The 24,558-nt window shown below is 37.7% G+C and overlaps 1 long non-coding RNA gene across 2 annotated transcripts; it reads left to right on the forward strand.

Annotated features, from left to right (window-relative positions):
* Positions 1 to 7,221: 7,221 nt before the first annotated feature.
* On the forward strand, positions 7,222 to 17,167 carry LOC122835507. Of its 2 annotated transcripts, none has more exons than XR_006371321.1 (4): positions 7,222 to 7,263; positions 13,881 to 14,236; positions 15,689 to 15,761; positions 17,060 to 17,167. It is a non-coding gene; the product is annotated as an uncharacterized LOC122835507 (long non-coding RNA). The 2 variants fall into 2 exon arrangements; XR_006371322.1 differs by lacking the exon at positions 7,222 to 7,263 and adding an exon at positions 10,426 to 10,679.
* Positions 17,168 to 24,558: the final 7,391 nt, after the last annotated feature.

A 24,558-nucleotide genomic window follows, 5' to 3' on the forward strand; every position in this document is an offset into this window, starting at 1 on the left:
TTATTCTATTTTTAAGAGTCAATAAAACTTTTGCCACTTATTATTCACAGTAATGAAGAAAAGACTTTATGTTGCCATATGTTTAAAAGATTATTGAGTTCAAGGTTTTTATATTTGGAGGATGAAGAAAGAAAGTGAAACGGTTTTGGATCCATGTTGTTTTCTGGCTTTGCTGCTGTAAAGCATACTTTCTAAGTAGCCATGATGAAGATCATAAACTGGAATGGCGTTCATAAATCTCTCTAAATGGTGGGCACCGTCACGTGCCTGGCCGCCACGCCTGGCTGCAGGCGATTATGTGGAAAACATCAGAAGGTCCCAGAGTTGCAGATTGAACTCAGATGTTCAGCAGCTGAAAATTCACCAGGATTTACTGACTGACTTTCATAACATTTTACGTCCCATCAGTTACAGTTTTTGTCAGTGGCTTTGCTGCATAACTCACATCACTGTTGACTAGGACTGGAACTTTCATTTTGATTAATCAATTACATCAATTCTGACACGGTAACCATTTTACCACGATTATCACTATTTGCCCCTTTTACAAACTTAAGTTCTGACTGGAACTTTTGTATTTGCTTGTTTCCAGAACGCCTGTAAATCTGACGCACAAGTGCTAACAACAGCTAGTAAGACAGAGCCACTTCTCTTGCCTCTCTGAGGGTTAATTAAACTATCGTTGTGCTAAAATCAGTTAGCCTATCAGCAAAACTGCTCAAGCTTAAAATAGCATCTTAATGCTAAACTTGTAGCAGCAGCACAGATGCTAACGCTAATGTAGAATTCACAGTAGCAGCTAATGCTAATGTCAGCGTCCACATTTCTGAAGAAGCTCCATGAATGATCAGAGAAACTCTGGAAAGATGAACGAATAGAAAAACCCTCCAACCTGATGGTTAAAAAACAGCTTAAAAATCTTCTCTGCTGTTGAGCTCATATATCTATTTACATAATCATTCAGCATCAAAAAGGAATCTAAACTAAATATTCTACTACAGAAAATCAAAACAGTGATTAGAGGCTCTGATATATAATAGAAAACTATTTAATCAGATCTTAACCTGATCAAATTTTGTTATTTATTCTGTGAAAGCTTTTAATTTCTTAAAGAGGAAACCTCAAAGTTTACTGGATACAGAAAAAACAATAATATATATGCATATTTTAATTAAAAAGACATAAAAAAGATCTAAAAGTAAATGCAGTAATGACAAACATAAAAACAAATTGACTATATTTTTTAAATTTTTCAGCTTATCAAAACATGATTGAAACAGAATTATGTCTCTTAAGTCCAAAAACCTCATGCAGAAAAATCTTAGTTATTATTTCAACTTATTTGATGCCTCAGAATCAAAACCATCTGCAGAACCCAGAGAGCATGTCACACGTTTCTGCAGCTTTTACAATGTTTACCGTACAAATAGAAGTTAAACATCTAAATGAGTTTTTTATTTTTTCAATGGAAAATGTTTCATTAAATGTTTAATTTATTATTATTTGTAAAATTATTTCATCCTACATATCAGTAATATCCAATAAGTTATAATTTTATTAATATATGTATTTTTATTAAATAATTAGTTATTAACTTGCTAGTTATTAATTTGACCATAACTAGTTAATAACTAGTTAATCACTAACTAGTTAACATTATTACATTAATTATTTAAATTCTTAAAATAAATAATTATTAAAATAATAATGAAAATTGTTCTTCTCTAAGCTGGAAAGTTTGATTATCTTCCAGGCTTTTTCTGATTTATGTTTGAGACGTGTCATCATGTTCCTCCAGTTTCTCATTCTCTGGACACAAATCATGCAAAAAAACCAAAAAACCCCACAGATCATAAATAATAAAAACTCATGGAGCTTTTTACACCAAGTGAGAGTTTATGTGGAATATGGACCAGTTGGACTCAGACATTTCATAAAACGCAGCCTGAGACCCGAGTGTGTGGAAATGAAAATTTAATGTGATAAAGCCTGGAAAGAGTTTGCTTGATTTTATGCATTTTATCTTGAGACCATGCTTTTCAAAAATGTATTTTAGCGAGTAATTTATTATTCTTGCAGCTTGTTCAGAGGTGAAACCATCTGGCAGGTGCTGAAACTCTGGAAATCACGATAGTCTGCAATGGAATACATTTAAGTTATTTTTTTTCATGAATGCACACTGTGCCAACTGGACAAATAGATAGATAGATAAATAAATAAATAAATAAATAAATAAATAAATAAATAAATAAATAAATATTTTGGAGAAAGCAGGCAAAGCCAAACACTGCCTCACAGAAACAAACTGTTTAACTGGAGGAAACTTTTGATTTCTGACGTTCAGCTTCACCTAAAACAGCAATAATTCACGGAGTAAAGCTGAATTATTTGTCTAATCATGAAACATTTTATCAAGCAGTTTGATATTATTAGACTGCAGTCAAACAGGTACTTTGATTGTGGTACACTTAATAAAAATTATACATGACGTATTAGTGTCTATGTTAATTCCAATCACATGAACTGTAACTTGTAGTAGCCACCATCATCCACCAGATGTCAGTATTTAACCACGTTAAATAGAATCTGCTTCATTTCCTCCACCTCCTGCAATAAGATAAACTGCTATAGTCTATAAATAATTCATCTTATTAATTAACCAACAAAACCTGTCATTAAAAAAAATGCATTTTGATAAATTAGGAAACTGTGCAAATATCTCCATATCTGAGTTTCTACATTTTTTGCTGGGCGATCCATCAGTTTTTTGGCAGCGAGAGTTTTGGAGATACCATCAGCATCATCCAGACTCTGGATGGTCGCCACTTCACAGCCTGCTGCTGCAGCTTTTCCACAGGCCATCTGTCATCACTACACTCCTCTATTGTACGCTGCTGTTTGCAGGCCAAACCCATTTCATGATCCATTCTCCTATGTTTTTAAAGTGATAGTGTATTTTTCTGTCTGGCAGAGCCCTTGTGACCACGTTGTTAGCTTGAACCGCATTGCTTTCTGTCAGATTCAGTGTTTGTCAGTGACACAGAGCAAAGCCATGCTGTAATTAACTGCATTACAGTTACAAAAGCTCAGCAGAAAACAGCTGAAATGTGATTTTCTGAGATGGTTCACGTCCAAATCACAACCAAGGTTCTTGCTGTGGAAACTGAAGAAACTCTGGATTTCACAGTGAACCCATATTTACCAGATTTAGACAAAGGGTTGGTTTTTTTACATTTTTGGTTTGACACAGATATTCACGTAAAGACAAAAGAATCTTATCCATCATCATCCATGGTTTTATCTGCCTGTTGCTACAAAACGGGTCATTGGGTCGGGATTCAAACCCAGAACCTTTTTCTGCAAGGCATCAGTGACACTGCGCCGCTCAGATTAAATTCACATTTCCAGTTTTAGGAAGCCCTGATCATTCATTAACGTTAACTGCTACATATTTAGCATTGAGATGCTAGTTTAGGCTAGCATAGCTTTGCTGATAGGCTAATTCTCTTTAGCACAACATGAACACAATAGTCTTTTCCAGGGTCCAATCAGACCGTTTAGAAACAAGTGACCTCGTCGTCCATCTCGTTTCCAGGATGAAGATGTTGTGTCAGATTTCTACCATAAGCCTGCAAACGAAATGTTCCCAAGTATGTAAAAAATAAATTAATGTGTTAAAACCTTTGTTGGTAATTAGTTGAAATCGCTGAGTTAAGGTCCAGAGTTAGTTAATATTTTCTGTCATGTTAGATGGAAATTTTCTAAGTTCAGGAGAGATTTGAAATTAAAGATGTTGATGTTTCTTTGATGGCGTCTGTGAAGAGGAAGAGGTGATAAAAATGGTGTTATATTGTTTTCTATGGCTCAGTTCTGAGGAGTTCTGCTGGGTTGTTGGGTGTTCAAGGCGGGTTTGACGGAGCAACAAGAGTGAAATATGAGCAAAGTGCCATGAAGCTCCTTATGTCCTGCTAGCATGACGAGGTTCAGGTGCAGCTCGCTTGGCCCCGCCCTCAACAGGTGGAAACCAGCTGCTGAGCTGAAGAAGAACTAAAACAAACCCTCAAAACTCCAGAACCTCAGAACCGCGGCACCAACAGCCTAAAGCAAACACTATTTCTTAGTGACTCTGTGTAAAAACATGAAGCTGAGATGCAGCCTGAGTCAGCTGCAGCAGGGTGAGTCTTGTATTTCCCAAACAGAGCCACATATTTACACTGAGGAGAAGCATCAGCTGCTCAGAGGCTGCAGAGACCAACCAGCTGCTCTCAGATCAGTTTTCTCTCTCCAGAACCAGAACAGCACAACAACACAGAGAGGAAATGTCAGAGCTCCCCCTGGGATCCTAACCAGCCTCATCAAGTATCCTTCACATCCAGACACAAAGGAATCTCTTCAGATCATTACATGGAAAATAAACTCTCATAATGCCAAAAAAATCAAGGAAAATAGTTTAAATAGTTTGGTAAAGTCACTAATTATTGGAATAGTTTTGGAACAGGCCAATTTACTTTAATAATGTTCTTGTGTTTCTTAAATGTAGATTATTAATCATCAGTAAAATAGTTATTGAGCCTGATTATTTTTCTACCCCTGGAAGAAGCCAGAGTACCTGGAGAAAATCCTCACATGAACACGGAGAACACAAACTGTGGATGAAGAAAGAGAAGATAAATGTCATCAGTTTGTTTTTATTCAGTTTATCCTATGGAGCCAATTCACAGCAAATGTCTGGAGGCACTTCACAAAAAGAAATATTTTTATTCAACCACAGATCCAGTCCAGCTGATCCTAGTTATCATTAAACTCAATTTTAAAATTAGTTTAAAATGTTTCTACCTAAGAAAACCAGCAGAGCATTTACTCCTCCTGGATGCAGCAACAGGCAACATCTTAGTTTTACAGCAATCTCTCATATTGAGCAGGCATGTGGCGACAGTGGAGAGGAAAATCTCCCCTATAACAGGTAAAAACATCCAACAGAACCAGAACCTGGGTCAGTACCAGGGCCTCTGTCATGACCAACTGGAGGTTTGAGAAGAAGAAACAGAAGAACTGAACCAGGAGAACTTTCTATGTTCATGAAAAGTAAAAAGTTCATTTCTTATCTCAGCTGATCCATGAAGAAATCTCAGCCAATCAGAAGGCTGGACCAGCTGCAGCTTCTACTGGGACGAGAAAACAAGAGCATGAAGTTAACATTCAAAATAACAACAAACATTGTAAACTGGAGAGAAAGTGGAGAAAAGTGGTCAGTTGGTCATAAATACAGAGATATATCAGGAGAAACTAACAATCAGAGAGAAGCAGTCATCATTTCACAGCTAATTTCATCTGAAGGTGTTTTACAAAACAACCAGATCCAGTTTTTATTCAGAATCGTCTGGCAGATTCAGTCATTCCTCCTTCTTCCAGAATTTATCTGTAATATTAAATTACAATGCAAAATGATGCTAAGTCATTCTTGATGTATGTATCTACATACACAGTATAATTTGCTACAAACTCCTGACAGCTGCAGCTCAAATGTCCCGTTTCCAGTGAAGTTTCAGGCTGCTGAGTGTTTCTGGAAATCCCTCAGAGAGACGGATCGATCCGTTTCTGTCCAACACAGGAGGAAAACGGGGAGCAGGGGTCACACAGTCATTTCTGACGGATTGCTCATATCCTGGCATCAGTCACGCTGCTGACCTTTCACCTGGAGACGGAACCTGTTACTGTAAGTATTACACACCTAAAACATGCTCTTAAAACGACTAATTTGTATTCTTTAAATTGTGGAAACAGAAGCTAAACGTTAATGGTAATTTAACTCGTACTCCAAACGGAACTGAAAAAACTGTTTCACAAAGAGAGCCACACCATTATCTTATTTCATTTTATGACAAATCATTGGTTAGACCACAAAAACAAGTGAGCCGTGCAGCGTTCCCGCATGCAGAGAGCCTGTTTTGATTGAACTTGTGTTGCATGAGAGGCTGAAGTTTTTCCAGTTACTGTCTAAACTTTCTTCCAGTAAAACGTTGGATTCTGGCATCCAGAATCCATGCAGTCATCTGTATGCAGGATTTCCTTCATTAGTCATGTTCGCTGGAAACTTTCTGAATCTGGGAGGTTTTACTGAACGGAGCTTTTAACCTGAACAGTTTTTATTCACCATAAATTTCTAATTGGACCTGATTAAATCTGGAATCTGCATCTATCTTCAGTTCTACAGTTTAATTTTTAATATTATTAAAATATTTTGCACTTAAATAATAAACCAAAAGAATATCATAGCAAACCTTAAAATACATTAGATGCCAACAATCTTACTGTTGTTATTATTATTATTATTATTATTATTATTATTATTATTATTATTATTATTATTATTATTATTATTATTATTATTATTATTATTAAATACAAAATATGATAAGAATAAATTATACTGAAATAAAGTCAAAATATTACCAGAATAAGATTATAATATTGTGAGAATAAAATGTTACGACAAAATATTGAAATATCATGAGAAAAAGCTGCAATGCTACAAGAATAAAGAGGAAGGACAATGAAGTTGAAGGAATGCCAGAATAAAGCTGAAAAAATGGGAACAAATAAATTAGAATAAATTCATAATTTTATGAAAAAAGCCGGATTAAAATGAGAATAAATTAGAATATTATCAGGATAAAGTTGTAACATTTGGAGAATAAAGTAAACCTCTTATGAGAAATAAAATAGAAATATTTCATCTTTTAACAATTCAGCTTCAGATTATCATCAGCAGCAGAACTTTAGCAAACTGCTGTGTTTATTTAAAGATTCTAAATCTGTTCAAGCTTTTTGTCATTAGAATGAATTTTTTATTGTAATTGAATGACTTTCTCCTGATAACTTTGCTTTTTATTTAACTATTTCATAATTTAGATATGCTGAGCTCCTAGTCTGGCTGTAATATTCCGTCAGAATATTTAATCTCCCTCCCACAGACACTGAGCTCATCGTGATCCAGTCTGGGTCTCATTTCATTACAGACACTTAATTCAATGCCAACAAGTGAAACTACTTTAGACCAATTACTCAGTGACAGAACTGCTGCTAACAACATTAGTCAACGCCTGCTAACCGTCTCACTGCAGCCGACGCCGCCTGGATCCCCTGAAAACACAAACTTCCCTCTTCTTACATCTTACATCTAAAGGGAACTAATAAAATGTGCACAAGGCCCTGGGGAATGTTTTCCCTGCGCACACCTGCTGGGAGAAGGAAAAGGCAGAGGTAAGCATTCACAAAAACTGAATGCTCATATTTCTCTCCTTTAAAATGTTTTGATTTTACACAATTATTATCAAAATATTTTAAGTAGATACTAAAAAGTATTTAATTAAATACTTTTCAGTTAATAAGGAGAGTTAATAAGTTTACTTTTTCACAGAAAATATCAAGGTGAGGACTAATAAACTCCTACATTCAAATTATTAATAATAAAAAAACAAACTGAAATGGAAACTCAGACGATGTTTTTTCTTGTTTTCTATGGACCATAACTGTGTCTGAATAAATAAGATTGATTGATTGATTGATTGATGTGTTGTTTTTTAACTGTCCATGCATTAAATATGAATGTAGCAATGGCTCATTGTTACATAAGGATAAATATTAGTTGCTGCTCTGCACTAATCCCAACGTGATAATCTGCAGTAATCTTCCTCTGCTCTGCTGAACTCAATTACACAAAACCTGATAGTCACATGACTCTTAATTAGTCCTAATTAGTCTTAATTAAGACTAATGTGGCTTCTCTTGTCTGTGCATCCTCCATCCCTCTTTTTGATTCAGTTTTCCAGTTTTTCTTTTCTTTCCATTTTTCTGCATCCATTTTAAAAACATATTTGTTTAATAGTGATGCAGATCAAATTTCAGTAGTAATTTATTATCAGAAATGCATTTTAAGTAAGATTTTAGAATGGGTAAAGCAGACTGTACCTTTAAGACTTTACACAGTTCTGACCTTTGACCCTGTTGGATATTTAGGGTTTACAGTATAATAACTAATAATGATATTTAATAATAAAAAACCTATATGAATCATATGAAAAGAAACCTGAAATATTGTTAAAATATTTTTTATCCACAATTAAATAAAAATAAATCTGAACATAATGTGTCTAATTTTTAACTATCTTGATTTGTTACATATTTATGTACTGTATTTTTTATTGTGTTTTTTCATCGTATTTGTTAGCCTAGCTTGTGAAAGTCAGGGGGCGGGACTCACACCGCTGTAGACGATCTGATTGGCCGACAGCCGAGTCGCTATGCAGTTTTAGGACCTGATCAGACATAAAGACAGAAAATATGAATAATAAAATATGAAATAAAGACACTATGAATTCAAAATTTAAATACTTATTTCAGAAATTGACAAATGAAAAAATAACAGGATTGTTTTTGTCTAATTTATTACAGTCCCGTACAATTGAAGTTTCTTTACGGTTGTATTTATTTACATTAGAAATATGTTGATTTAACAGATTATTTATTGATTGGATTCTATCCTCGCCTGAATCATACATCAGATTTATTATTTTAAGGATATTTTTGTCTTATTAATTCCAACACAAGCCACAGATTTTATGGCTGCAGCCTGTTTAAAAGCACAACAGAGTCCTGTTCCCGTTTGGGGCTGTGTCCTCCTGCTTCCTTCCTGTCCCTGACCTTTAGGGTCACCGAGGCATAATGAGCTCCGTCTCGGGTTTCTCCTTCGCCCCTCTGCTGTCCTTTCACCGAGTATCTTGCGAAAAATCACAGCCTCTGCATTGTTTCTCCTCTGGTGCTTCGGCCCGGCCCAGTGGGTGTGAGGTTTCCAAAGCAGGTACGACACTGAGTTAAGGTGGAGGCGCTGCAGAAATATCTCTGATTATTATCAACAGAGACACGCAGCTCAGCCGTTAGCCAGCTCTGAAACAGTAATATATCATTGTCCTCTGGGTTAATGCGCCGGACTGTGCAACAAAAACACGCTGTGCTGAGACTGACGCCATATTCCAAAGAAGAATAAACTTTACCTCCATCTTCCCCAAAGATTGTAACAAACACACATAGATGGGTTAAAATAGTTTCCCTTCTGTGTCACAGCCCATTGGGTGACATAGTAAAGCTTTACTTAGCAGGATGTGGGAAGTGGAAGATGAGATCAATAAGGTCTTTATGTGTCTGCATGCAGGCAGTGAGCAGGTCCTCCATGTTGTTTTCCTGAGTCACTTTTGATTTAGAGCGTGATCCATTTTAATGCTTGTTCTCAAACTCAAAAGAAAACTGCAGTGGTCAAAACATCTCCATGAGACAGACGTCATCATTTATAACACTTCTGTTTTTTCCCCCTGCTGCACACAGGTTTGGTAAAATACCAGCTTTTTGTGATAAAATATGTGAAAAAGTTTCTCAGATAATTTGACATTCTGCTGAAAGAGATGATGATAGTTTCTACATATAAACATCGAAACAGAAAGGATGGAAAGTTACACAGTCACAAATTAGCAGTTATTATTTGGGTTAATTAGACCTGTCAAAACATTTGGCTTCATTTTCAGTCATGTTTTCACCACATTATTTATTCATTTATAATTTTAATTCACTATCCAAATATTTAGTTAGCAATCCGTTAGCAAGCTAAATATTTAGTGTGAAGCTAAATATTTATTCAGAACTAAATATGTAGCTAATCAATTTCACTTGCTAATAACCAGAAGTGGACTATCAAAATAAAAGCTGGGTCTTACAAATATAAACTAAATATTTAACTTACTAATTCAATATTTAGCCTAAAATATTCCAGCTAATGTTTAGTTAGGAAGCTAAATATTTGGTCTGGAGCTAAACATTTAGCTTCCTAGCTAGAAAGCTAAATATTTAGTGATTTCCAGCTGAACCTCAGGAGAAAATGACCACAGATCATGATGCTGCCACCTCCATCTTTCACACTGGTTAAAGTATTTCCAGTCGTCCCATTTTGAGCGTAACCTTCCTTTAAAAATTGTGACCCAATGGTTTCTTGTCTACAGATATGAAAACTATATTAGACATGTGAAGATTTTGTGAAGAACTGAATATTTCTGAGTGTTTCATGTGACTGTCTGTACGGTCTGCAGCTGTATGCAACTTCAGTCAGCAGGTGGAGTTTATTCGTCTGTAAACACCCAGCAGCAGAGAGACGCGCTGTGGATCCTCAGCTATAAGATCATGCTGGGTGGTAAGAAAAACATGCATCTATAACTCTCATTGTAAACATTGTGCAAGATTAAACTTGAGAAGATGGATGAGTGGTTTCTACATCTAAACACTGCAATGGCTGGAACGCTTGTGTACAAGTCTCCTATAACATCGCCCTCCCCCGACACCCCAGGGAAACCGTTTGGTCTCTCGGTGACCCTGCAGACTTTGGGTTTTATTTTCCTCCAGATTCTGTTTTCAGGGAGGAAGTTCCAGCACAACCTGATCCAGGTTGCCAACGCTTTGTGGCCTGGTTGAGGAGGCAGCAGCGCAGCGCACTGTAAAACCCATTGATGAAACTTTTCATTTCTCTTTACGCCGTGATGGTGGCGCTGCAGAGGCCTAACGGGTCGGGCCAGAACCACATGCTGAGACGTGAACAGGATTCGGTTTGGAAACCCGAAGACGATCCTACAAAACATGTAAAGAAACATCAACTTTTAGAATGTTTATTACTTTTATTCACTTTGCAGCAGCGCCCCCTGCAGGCAGGCAGTTCCTTCAGTCTTTTTCTTGTCAGAAACTTTTACGTTTTCCTCTTGCTAGCTGTGCTAGCTTGATGAGAAACAGCTTGATGAATTTACCTGGCAGCCAATCAGAAAGATGAGTGTGACAAAAATCATTTCAGTAAGTTATTTTAACTTATGTTTTATAATAATGATTGAATAACTACTCTAAAATACTCTCTTGAATTTTCCTCTCCCTTTGGAGGCTCTGCTGTAAAAACATTGAATTTTGTAACATAAAAAGACCTTATAATTAAAATGTATGATGAAAACAATCAAGTTAATTTATTTTTTTCTCATCACTGATCCCCTGGTGCAACTCCTAAGAATAAGTAACACATAGATCACATTCAAAATAAATAGAAAATAAATCCAAAATAGAGGCCATAAATCAAAATAAATGACTTAAAGTACAATGAAAATATTCTACAAAAGGCCAATATATTAACACATAAAACAAAAACAACCAATTTATTATAATACAAGATTAAGAAGAATCATTTAATGTTGCTGCTTTTCCTAAAGTTGTTTGAAATTCATTTTTCTGATGTTTAACTCTCGATTTGGCTGTTTTGAACTTTTGTTTCTTGTAATAAATATAATTTTAAAAATAAACTTGATGCAGAGATAAGCAGCTAAATTCACCTCCCCTGTTGGTGTTCATGACGGACTCTGCTGCTCAGGACACGTTTGATCAAAAGCAGACTGCAGAACAAGAGCCAGTTTCTCTTCCCATCCCGAAACGATCATGAACCACGTTCAGTTTTCTGTCTGCACTTCGTAACTCATCATTCACTCATCTGGACCAACATGTTCGTCTGGCACCAGTCATCCTGATAATGAGGAGAAAATGAGGGGAGAGGAAGCTCTGAAAGGAAACATCGCTTCCAATGTGGCTCCTTGTTCTCTGTGTGGCCCCCGTTTCTCAGCCTGGCCCTCAGCCTGGCCCCCGTTTCTCAGCCTGGCCCCCGGTCCTCAACCTGGCCCCCAGTCTGGCCCCCGGTCCTCAGCCTGGCCCCCAGCCTGGCCCCCGGTCCTCAGCCTGGCCCCCAGCCTGGCCCCCGGTCCTCAGCCTGAACCTTTACACTTTATCACATTACCTTCAACTCTGACAGGATTTTTTATTTCTATCACTTTGAAAGGATTGTTGCTCATCTTATTCTCTTGGATTTCTGGTCTGAAAAACTTAGCAGTAAAAAGACAAAAACTGACCTAAGCAGCTTTATGGAAGCTAAATGTAGTGACTAAATGTAGTGACTAAATGTAGTGACTAAATGTAGTGACTAAATGTAGTGAGCTGTTGCTGCTGGATTCATGTGATTGAAAACATGCTGCTCTCATGCATTCTTGTGGCTGGGATGAGGCGTGTTTCTAGATGTTAGCCTCTCTGTTTAGCCCCATGTGGGCGGGTCACACATGAATTATGGTGAAGGAATCAGACAGTTCATGTCCAGTCGGCTGCAGCGCCACAAACATCTTTAAGATGCTTTTAGTCACACAGAACTTTGACATTAGCTCAAATTCAATGTGTCGAGTTTTATGTTTTATTCACAATGTTTTAAGAAAACTAAAGTTTTACAATAACTGAGTAACAGATGACACCTTGACATTTGAAAGAGTCTCTGTGTTTGGTATTGTGTCTGATTCCATGCAGTGACAGGACAACAGAGGTCTTAAATACAAAAATATTCTCATAAATTTAGAAGATGGATTAACTTGAGAAAATACATCATGTAAGGGACGTTTCAGGTTCTGGCAGAACTGAATCACATTATATAACAACGTTTGCTTCTGTTAATTTCTCTACATTGCTCATTACTGCTGTTAATGTCTTGCCATATTGGATTATTGCTTTTTGTGTTGTTTTTGATTTCATGTTTTGGTTTACTCTGTTATGATTAGTAAAATCATTTTCTGTCTCAGTTCAGCTCCCTCAGGTTTCCATTGTGCTGATGTTTATGGGATCACATGACTGGAACTCCTTTAGACAGAATGAAATGGATCCGTGAGCTCAGTGTTTATCCAGTCATATCCTTCCTTTTTCAGAGTGGATGTTCGAGCATCCAGAGGTTTCTGAGCGGTTTGCTCATGATGGGTTTTGGGGTGAGGAGTTGGTCCTACAGGACCAGTAGATGGTCCTTTAAACGGGTCGGTGGGGAACCGTTTCAGTCGCTCGCTGCGGGCGCTTGCTGTCCGGCGGCGCAGGTTGACCCCCCGCTGTGCGGCAGCGTTCAGAGTGAACTCTTATTGTTCAGCAGAAACATTCAGCTGCTCCTCTCACGCTGCAGACTCTCTCCACTTCCTCCTGGTTTATCCTCAGTGCCGGAGGATTTTCCACCTTTTCCTGCAGCTGAAACAATGAACAAGCAGTCGCTATTCACCATTTCATCACAGAGTTCATACATTCACAAACATAAATGCTGAATCATGAAAGATATCTTTTTAAGTCATATTGCCAAATATTTTGATGGCTTATTTGATCTAAAACCCAGAAACAGACACAGCCATAATAATTATCAATCAATACTCCAACTGCAATCAATTAAATAAAAAAAATCTAAAATAATTTATTTGTTGCATAGATTGAAAAGTTTCAGGCTGAAGCCATTTATTTCTGTTAATATGTTAATAACACATATCAACAGAAAACACAGAATCAACAATTAAATCCAAAAAGAGAAAAAAGAATCAGATTAAAAAAATAAATCTGATTATTCAAATATTCTCTTCTGGTTTTATTTGTGGTTTAAACTGTTACAGTGTTACTTTAAGATTTTCAGGTGAATTATTCAACAGAGAAACATTTTAATATATTTATATTTTGTTATTAGTTGGATTTCTATCTTAGCTCATATTGTCCATCCCTTAAACTATTTTTGATTTATTTTCATTTTTTGATTTGTATATTAGCTTTAATACTCCATATGTTAGTAATATCCTGTTTGCAGAATTTAAATAAAATGTGAATATTGCTTTCTGTTCACAAAAAGTATGCTGGCCATATATTATTAATTTATTAGGATTCTGTCTTAAAAGCGATAAATTAACAATGAATGAAAGTGTTTGGTGTCTCTGGGGATTTAAAAGCATCTTTAGAGTTTCTGTCTCCTGTTGCAGCCGAACATTTGGACCGACCCGGGTTCTGCTGCAGGACGGTGATCAGCTCTGACAGGAGAAGAGCTGGCCGACTGTCTCATGACAGACAAGGATAATAAAGAAATCCATCTTCATCTTTCTCCCCGCTAAGAATAACTGCTGGAAGAGATGAAAGATGAAAAATACTCGTCTTGATACAAACTCCTTCAGCAGAGAGAAAATCTTCATTTATCAGTGAAATATGTGACAAAAGCCAGAACAAGTGTCGCCTCGGGATGTTTGGAGTTGATTCAGAGGATTCTCATCTTTCTAAAGATGTCAAACACATGAAGATGTGACAAATGTGAAGAAGAAAAGATGTGAACAAACAAACGCCGGTATGTTAATCAGCTGTGAGTTTACACTGCATCCTCTAAATTTACCATTTTAAAACCGTTCTTTATTTTAAATCCTGGGATGCTTTCTCCACGACTTCAGCTAAAAGAAAAAGAAACTAAAATCCCTGTTTTCTGCAAAACTTTGTTTCTGACCTGGTGACTTGGATGTTTGATGGCGCTTAAAAAAAAAGTACCTAATAATCAAAGACATGAAAACTCTCAAATATCTGAAGTTACAAAAATCTCTTTGCAAATTGATTTTATCAGATTTTAATGTGGAATCATGACTCTGATCCAAATAAGAGGAAGTTTTAAAACAGACTCAGCTCTCTATTTTTAGTGTACTAACCAGTACATAACTATCTTTTCTAAACATAAAACTTAAAGATTAGATAATACATTTAATTAATGGATCTATTATTTAGAAGATTCTCTATTTGTGAGGTCCAGCCGTTGTAGACGGCACAACATCCACAGTTGGTTAGTTAGTTTTGAGAGTTTTCATAAAAGGAACATAATGAGAAAGAGAAGAGAAGAGAAGATAAAAGAAGAGAAGAGCAGGATTCCAGCTTCATGAATCATTTCAGCCGGTGATGGATCGCTGTCTGTGGGAAGCAGGATTATGTGGAAGATTGCATCCTCTCCATCCGACTCTTCCTAATATTTCAAAGCTTCTTCCTGGCAGACAGGCTTCCCACCGAACCGTCCCGCTGCCGGCGGTTTTATCCAGGCAAACACACAAATATGGGTTAACTAAAACCGCTAAATTACGCTTTTAACTGTTTGGATCAAACGTTGAAGTTTGATAAATCATCTCACTCATCACCCAGAAGATTACTGGTCCTCACTGCTAGACGGATGGTTTGTTTGTTCCGCTTTTCCAAACTTTACGGTCATAAAACCTCCACAGGGACAAATATTTACTGACAGCGCTCCACTCAGACTGGCAGCAGAAACTCCCCGTGACGCAGGAATCAGCTTCTGCACTCCGGATCAGAAATCCAATAAAATACGATCCTAACGAAGGTCATTGGTCAGATTTAAAGCCTGTTTAGAAAATAACAAAGAAAATTAAACGTTGCATTAAGATCATATTTCTGTCTGCCTGACAGAAAAGTCCCAGGAGAAAAACCAGATTTCAAAGTTCAGCCAGACAAAATTTAAGACTCGTGGTCAACATATTTAAGGTCATCTCACATGTTTTCTAATGAATTCAAGACATTTTAAGACCTTAAGTTTAGATACGTGAATTTAATACTTTTTAAGTAAATATTTAATAATATTTTAAGTTTAATAGTTTTATCAATGCATTTTGCCACAACCGGCCCTTTAAGGCCCAAAATGAAAATGAGTTTGACACGATGTTTCATTTACTGAATGTTTCCTGAAATAAACTTTTCAATTATTTAATTGTTCCATTATGAAAAATGTATTTCCCGCTTGTCGCTTCAGCAGAGAAAATCCACGGCAGAGAATCAGCTGCACCAGAGACTCCAACACACCATCAGCTACGGGCAGCAACATGGTCAGAGGAAGAAGATGGACATTTATTTTAGTTGATTTTTGATTGATTTACTTATCGGTACGGTGTGCATACAGTTAAAAATGTCTGCACTTGTAGGAAGGATTGTGACTTGTGATCGCTCAAATTGATAGATTTGTTGTTAGATTTTTCTGTTACGGTTTAAAAGAAACCAGTTACTGACTGCAGGAATAGATCAGCTTAATAAAATAACACAAATGATTTTATTTGAAGTCTCACTGTGTAAAAAGTTCAAATATGTTTCTTATCAGCGACATCTGCTGAGGTTATTAGAGATTATGCTTCAAGACGTTCCATTAGTGTCCTGATGACTCCTCTGCTGCTGGGACTGGCAGTCAAATAACGTTAAATTATTCCAAGAGGATCCATCGTCGCTGCGCAGGCAGGGTGAGCCGCACCAAAAACAACCCTTCTCTGCCAAAAGACGAGAACAAGCCATAATCTAATGAGGGATAAAAGTGCAATTTGGTTCAAAGCCCGTTTCTAACAAGAAGCTATTCTAATTATTTAAACGTCGTCGTACCAAAATCCTCACAGGGATCCCATGAAAGAGGCGGGGGGTCATGTGTGCTGCAAATCATTCTGCAGACTCACAGCTGTGCTCTGCACAAAAACACACATTCATGCACAAAAACACACACATTCATGCACAAAAACACACACATTCATGCACAGAAACACACACATTCATGCACAGACACATCTGTCATTTGGCGCAGTAATGGCTGCCACCTACATGCTTTGTTTTGATGTTTGGCTCAGCCTTAGATCTGCAACATCAGAAGTAAATGTGGACTTCATAGAGACTCAAAGGTTCAGCTTTGAACTGTTTATGGGAAAAGTCAGAGGAGATGAAGGCCGCAGTGGAAGCAACATGGAGAAACACTTCCTGGAGTGTTTTTCTTTTTTTAATTTGACGCGGCTGCTTTCAGTCAGGTAACCGGGAGGAGGGAAGGTCTGTGCATCATCAGGTTAAAAACTGTAATTTAAAATAACACCTTAGTAATTTTAGAAGAACTAATGTAGGATTTAAAGTTGAGATCACAGACAGTGAGGCTCTGACGTTCACACCCTCCCGCTTAAATACAATCATGTTGAAGCAACTTTAATGTGACTCCCTTACAGTTCAGCTAAAACACTAATTTAAACGGTTTTATGATCCCTGTTTGAAAAATGATTAAAACCGAGACATGCCAATAAAATGCAATATTTCTGTAAATATGTGAAGCTTTTAAGACGTTATGTCCACAGAATGAAAGTTTCTTTTGGTTCTTTTTCAGAAAATCCTCATGAACTACTCTCCAGATTCCCACCAGAGGTTCCCAAAGTGGGGGCCGGGGCCTCCAAAGGGACACCAAGTCAGGGCGGAGGGATCGAACATTGATGGTGTCCACTAAATGATATGGATTAAAAATGTAAATAAATTATTGGTGGCTCTTTAATTAATTAATCGTCTTTTAAACCACATATCAACTAAATAATAACATTTTCAATGTTGTTGTTAAATTGCTGAATAAATAAACACAAGAGCTCAGCAACAAAATTTTTTTTTTTTTTTATTTGAACATTATCAGCATTAGCTGCTACATGTTTAGCACTGAGATGCTAGTTTATGCTACAATAGCTGCTGATAGGTTAACTCCTTTTAGCACAACTGGGACACAACAGCAGTGTTTTCCAGCATCCAATCAGATCATTTGAAGCAGAAATTAACCCCAGAAGAAACAACTATTGAGCGGAGAAAAAAAAAATACTTTCATGCATTTCTCTGGGAGTCTCTCTTGTTGAAACGTTTTTGGACCCCGGGTCCTTCCACTCGTCTCCACAGCTCCTGTAAATGTGGCTGAAAGTCATCAGATGGAGAGAAGCTGCGTCTGAAGACGGGTTCTGCTCTTGTCCAGAAGTTCAGGGTTTGACGTGATTCTAGCTTTGAGAAGTTTGATGAGACATCAAAGAAGCTCCTGTAAAATTGGTCGAATGTGAACATTAAATGACTTCCCTCCTGCGAGAATCGGCTTAATGATGGAGACATAACAATCTTGGTGGTTTTGGTAAATCTGTTTCAATTCTGGACGTCTTACTAAAAGTCTGTTTTATTCATTTTTATTGAAATCTTCTTTTTAACTTTTAACACATGTGGGGTGTGTTTTTAACTTAGAATGTTGTCCTGCTAGATTTTTAAGGTTGCAGCTGTTTGGCGTCTTTTTGTCAGGACGACCAGCTTCATCAAATAAAATCGAAGAAGAGCCCGTTCTGTTTTAGTGTTTTCCCAGATGTCTCGAGGCTGGAATGAAGGAAACAATAAATGAATTAAAGGCAAATTTGCAGATATTAAAACAACTTGTGCAGTCAGCCGGAGGGCCTGTTTAATAATACTCCAGGAAGACGCTTCGCAGAGCATCTCTGGTGTGTGAGATCTAATTTTGACTCAGACTCATGGTGTGATGGCAGCCAGAGGCTCAGGTGTGTCATAAAGCTCATTAATCAACAACCTGAAGTCCCTCTGTTTTCTGATGATTGATGGCAGCGAGAGACGGCGAACAAACGAGAAAGAGAAGCCTCATGTCGGTGTGTGTCGGCATGCCGGTGTTAGGATTTAACACTCGCTCATTATGGATGACCCTGCAGCCGACGGCGCAGTGTGACTCTGCACATAGTTGGCATGACTAACCAGGAGGGAGAGTGGAGCTCACCACCTCCAGGCAGACGGGGATTCTGTTAACATCTGTGTCAGGCGGCCCCCGCTGCTAAATAAATTTCCCCCTAAGCCTGGGACATGGCTGTGTTCAGGAGCGTTAACATGCCATCGGATCAGGCTGCTTCTGGGAATGCCATTAGTGTTCCTCCTTTGAAATACGCCGAGCAGGACGATGCAGGACCGACTCCTAAAAGCAGGTGTGCTGCTCTGGTTCTCATATGTAAAAAGTTAGGGTTTGTACTAATGACTGCAATGTTCCCCTTCTCTTTGTAATGCACATAAAATCAATCATCAAAGAACGCCCGGCTGCAGGTAGAGTTTAATGTTTCTTATTCATGAATCTTGTCCTGAGGTCTTAATAAAACAGAACATTCACAGTGGTGCACTGAAACAGCCTATAATTGCACAATAATGAGGCTTTGGAAAGAGCATATTCATCTGAGGTTAGACTGTAATTTGTCAAAAGGGTGCTGCCTTTAACAGAAAAAGCCCCAAAAGGCCTGACCTTGCAACCAACAGCATTTTCCTTTGCTTTGTTACTTCAACATTCTTCAGACACTGAAAATGTTTCAGTTTGGCTTCAATGAGCCAATAGTTAAAGGATTTGCTAATTTTTATCTCATGTTTTTAGAGCTTACAGGTGCTTCTTAGCTAGCAGTCAGCACCGCTAGCTAAAATCGTACTTATGCTAACCCGCTAGCTAAAATCGTACTTATGCTAACCTGCTAGCTAAAATCGTACTTATGCTAACCCGCTAGCTAAAAATCATACTTATGCTAACCCGCTAGCTTAAATAGTACTTATGCTAACCTGTTAGCTAAAATCGGACTTATGCTTACCCGCTATCTAAAATCGTACTCATGCTAACCCGCTAGCTAAAAATAATACTTATGCTAACCCGCTAGCTAAAATTGTACTTATGCTAACCCGCTAGCTAAAATGTTACTTGTTTTAACTCTAAAACACAAATGATAAAAAGTAAAGCCATTAAAATGCTATCCCCACATGGTATTTAGGAAGCTAATGCTAAAGCGCTAAATTCAGCCATGTTGAATGGTTGAACAGACCACATGATACTCACAAAACAGTTCAGAACTGAATTTTTGGTTTAATTCACAGTCAATTACTAAAACTTTAAGTCAGATGTTGAACAAAATAAAACAGTCAAGTAAATTAGCACTTTAGAATTTATCTGGGACATTAAGTTTAAGAAAAGCTAAATGCGGTAAACATTGTCAAAGCACTAAGCTAAAACTTAGCTCCACTATTAGCGCATTAGAGGAACTTTGTCACTTTTGACAGTAGTTTGTTTTGTCTGAATTGTGCCAGCATTAGCACTTCTGGGACCAGGAGTGCCTCAGGGCTCTGGTCTCAGTCCACTATAGTTATCAGTCTGCGTGCTTCCCTGTGTCTCTGTTTTCTGGACCAAATATAAATTAAGTCCCCTTTTCTTGAACCACAACTTTTATGTCTTCTCATTCCTAAGATTTCTAATAAGAAACCTAAGAAAATTTAGTATTTTGTTGTTATGTTATATCATTTTGAAATATAAAAGTAAACTTAGATTAACTACTGAATCTTGGTTTATTTGCTTTTTATGAAACCCGTTGAACATTGTTACAGATATGAGAAATCTGCATTTGGATCTGTAGTTCTGTGTGTTGTGAGGAAATGTGCCGGGGGTCGGGGTCTTATTCTGGGTTATAAACACGCCGCTCATTAAATCACATCGGCGGTTCTCTTCTGCCCTTTCTCATCTCAACGGTTTCACTTCATGTTTATTCAGTTAAGCAGATTGATGAGACGGAGTCCGCCTCACAGGTTGACGTTAGGTTTCAGGGGACCAAAATGTCACAGTTTGAAATGACAGACAAGAGACTCATTTACATTGGACACATGAAGACGATCCACACTGAGCTCTTTATCAGGGTGAGCTTGATTTACCTGACTTTACTGCCACAAAGCAGCTCTGTTAACAGGATTTTCTGACTTTTAAATTTTGGAGATTAGAAGGAAAAAGCTTTTCAAATCAACCAGGTCCTTTGTGACAAAGTATTTCTGTGACTTGTTCAGCAGAGGCTTTCAGCTGGGAAATTCAAAACTTTCTGTTTGTGACCTTCTGGATTTGTCCTCAATGAACTTTGACTAATATTATGTTTAACACTTTTGATGAAACTTGTAGTTTAAAGTATGCATGGCTGGTCTGGCATAAGCCTGTCGCAATAAGCAATACATGAATTGATCACATGATAAATGAAAACAATTTGGATCATTTCTGTTTGACTGATTTAGTTTTCCGCTGCCTCTTTCTACCAAAGACTGGATGACTAAAGTCTTCATCCTAAAGTCTTCATCATGGTACTTTGGTCTATTGACCACTTTGTTCTTTTGTTTCCACAAACGACAGCGTCTATTTTATTTGTTGTTTCAGTTGTTTTATTTATTTATTTGGGATATTTAAAATGTCGTCCACTCCCACTTCCTCTCCTGCTTATAATGTTATATTTTTATCATAGAAAGTTCTCCTGGCTCAGTTCTTCTGTTTCTGTTTGTGTCTTTTCAAACCTCCAGTCGGCTACTGGTACTGATCCAGGTTCTGGTTCTGGTCCTGCTGGAGGTTTCTTCTCGTTAAAGGGGAGTCTTTCCTCTCCACTGTCGCCACATACATGCTCAGAATGAGGGATTGCTTTAAGCGACTCAACGTAACCGATTGTCTGCTGTCATCCACTGATAGAAACTTTAATAAATATTTGACATAACTTCTCTTTACGTACTAAACTTTAATTGTGACATGAAAAGCCAAATCTACAGTGGAACGGTCTACAGATTAAGGAAAATAATTAGGAATGGGAGCGTGGAGTCAGTCTGGAACAGCAGACCAAACGTCCTGATGGCTGCAGTCTGTCGGCTCAGACAAGGTGAGCAGCCGCTGTGAAGCTGAAACACAGCAGCTCATTCAGAAAGTCTGAACCCAAAGTGCCTCCCTGCAAAGGAAGAAAGGGCAAATGGATTCGGGAATGAGCGGAGCGTCATCTGTCAAACAGCGGACCACATCTGAATGGAAGCCCCGGGCGAAGCTTTGGAAGACTTCCTATTAGTCTTTCCATGAAAGCTGCCACAGAAATGTAAATGAGCCGGTCAAAGGAACCTGTTAGGTTAGAAATATGAAAATGTGAAAAGAAAAGAGGTGAAGGGAACGGAGTGATTTAATACTTCATTCTGTTGCTAAGGAGAGTGGAGCACCTGGAGGGTCTTTCATCATTATTTCATCTAAAAAAAAGTTGATTTTAAAGCCAGACTTTATTCATAGCATCGACGTTTCTGTAGAAATATGTAACAAGCTGTGGAGATGATAGTAAAGTGAAGCCTTCCTTCTTCCAGGAAGTGAAATTTATATCCTGACGCGTCATTGTGCTGCTCCTGGAACGCAGAGGGAATAATAAAAGGCCCATAATGGAGGAGAAAATGGGATTTTTGTGGATGAATGAATCCATGAGAACAGCTTCTGTTTACAGGAACACTCAGCTGGTCACTGGGAATTAAAACCATCTGATCCTATACTATAGGGTTAGTCTTTGACTAGGCCATTTCTATCACTTGAAGGTGCTTTGACCTCAACCAGAATGTCTCTGGTTTTATGTTTAGGGAAGTTTATCCTGCTGGGAGCCGAACCTCCACCTCCAGACCTTCTTCTTCTTTGCCCGCGGGTCGCTTTGGGTTTGTAAGCCGGTCACTCAGAAGTCTGATTGAAGGTCAAATTAAAGTCGTAACCAGGAAAAAAGGTCAAATTTAAGCAAAGGATTCGTAATTGATCATCAAGACCTGCTGTGTCAGCAGGCGACTGCGACCCATATCCAACTTCTTTATAGCAATCAAAACGGCCTGGTTCTGATCTTATCAAACCCAAAATAATCTGATCTGTTCCACTTCCATATGTGGAACTAAATCATTTCCAGTTTTCAAAGAATCTGCAACCTGAAGCTTTGATGTTGCATTTTATACGTCATTAACATGAGACATAATTTAGACGGTAAATCTAAACAATGGCTGAAAATGGTGATGAAAACAGTTTGAGTCAGTGAACGCATCACAACCCAACCAACATCCAAGCAGAACCGGGTCAGAACCGGGTCAGAACCAGGTCACAAGCTGCAGCTCCACTAAAGGTCGTTGCTGTTAGCCGTTAGCTGTTAGCCGTTAGCTGTCAGCTGTCAGCTGTCAGCTTCCTTCTTCTGAAGCTCAGCAACTTTACAATCCATCCAGAGACGGCGGCCATCTTTACTGCTGTAATGGGAGCGCTGCTGCGTTCGCTTCTTGGTCAGAAACTGTTCATAGAGAAATCTACTGATCATTCACTAGTAGAATGATCAGCCAGATCAAAAATCATTAAAAAATCATGAAGATCTGCTGTCTTCATCAATAACTGCTGATTTTATGATTGTAGTGATTTTCCTCCTAATTTTATGTAAAAAAAATATGTTGATATTCTGAGTAAAGTAACGATTAACACAGCAGGAACAGTGAGATTCATTCACAGCTATCTGCCTGTGTGTGTGTGTGTGTGTGTGTGTGTGTGTGTGTGTGTGTGTGTGTGTGTGTTTTCCTCTTCCAGTCCTCATATGAAACAGATTTCTGCAGACAGTCTGTTTGTCATCGTCTCTCTCTGAAACGTTCCTCATGGTGTCGGAGTCGATCAGAGATTTTACCGTCATTATGATTTTATTGTGGTTGTTTTCCTTTCTCTAATTATGATTTCATTAAACTGATTTACCCCCTGGGTCCGATGATGATGACATCTTGCATAAGTTTGGCTGTAGAAAATCAAACAGCATCATATTTGATAAAGTTGTGCATTTTAATGCCTTTGAAAGGAAACTCAGAAATCTGTTTCCACTTGGTTTACATGTTATTCACTTCAACTCTAATTTAATCTTTTGAAAACACATTTTTTTCAGTTTGATTTCAGTATTTTTCATTTTGTTCCAATATAGTTCCTTCTAAATTTCATGTTTTATTGTTCAAAAGTCAAGGATATTTTAGTGATGCAGGCGTCTGTAAATCTCATTAGCAGAAGATTTAGTGAGAGGTGACTGAAAATTCAGATTATGGTGATTTTTACTGACGGCTATAAAAAGAAATCAGGATTAAATTTGCAGCCAGTTTTCTTATGGCTTCAGGTTCAGATAGAATCTGATATATAATTAAACTGAATATAATTAAACTGAATTTACTTTTTCCTGAAAGTGAGACGACAGCTGAACGTCTGCTGTGTAAAACTGAATTAAAATGTAAACTTTTGACAATAAAACAGTTTACCTGTAAAACTGGCAAAACTTGTTTGTATTGTGACTTCAGATCAGAATTGATAATTTTATGATATTGATTTGATTCCTTATCAATTCTCTGATTGATTTCCAAACATTTAGGAAATAAAGTACATATGGGTTTGGAAGCAGGAAGAAAATTAAAGCTGGTTTAAAAACTAAGATTCCCTCTTATTTCAGTGAAAATGCTGATTTAAAGAGAAATACGACCTCAATCAACTTTTGCTCATCAACAGTTTTTATGCAGAATAATTGACATGTTTGCCATTTCAGGAAGTCATAAAACTTTAAAAATCTTTGGTTTAAAGTTAATATAATGGTCATCAGACGTTACAAAATGACATCCAAATGCAAGCAGCATCTTTCCACCAGCCTCACCTCAACTCTACAGAGTTTGGGAGCGGAGTGGGAATGAGGCAAGCAGTTTTTTTTATCATAATCTGGAGTTAACTCAGGCTGTCGGCTGGCTGCTCTCTGTTGTCATCTGACAGATGATTGACAAGAACAAACAGTCGACCAGAAACGGCATTGTTCCCCGGAGGAAAGTCTCCTGGGAACCCTTTGGCAGACGTCCCTCAACAAGTCCTCACAAACACAGACAGGATTGTCCAGCGATACTTAGTATTCATTTCTCCTTCTGCACGACGGTCTGGTGGTGGGAGGCCATTGTTTGGTTTGTGTACTGTGGTTTTAGACGTTGTGTAATGTGACGGTTATTGTCGGGGAAGCAGACGGGAAGCTTGCATTAAGGTTGCAA

This window comes from Gambusia affinis, linkage group LG08 (assembly GCF_019740435.1).
Source record: "Gambusia affinis linkage group LG08, SWU_Gaff_1.0, whole genome shotgun sequence".
NCBI lineage: Eukaryota > Metazoa > Chordata > Actinopteri > Cyprinodontiformes > Poeciliidae > Gambusia > Gambusia affinis.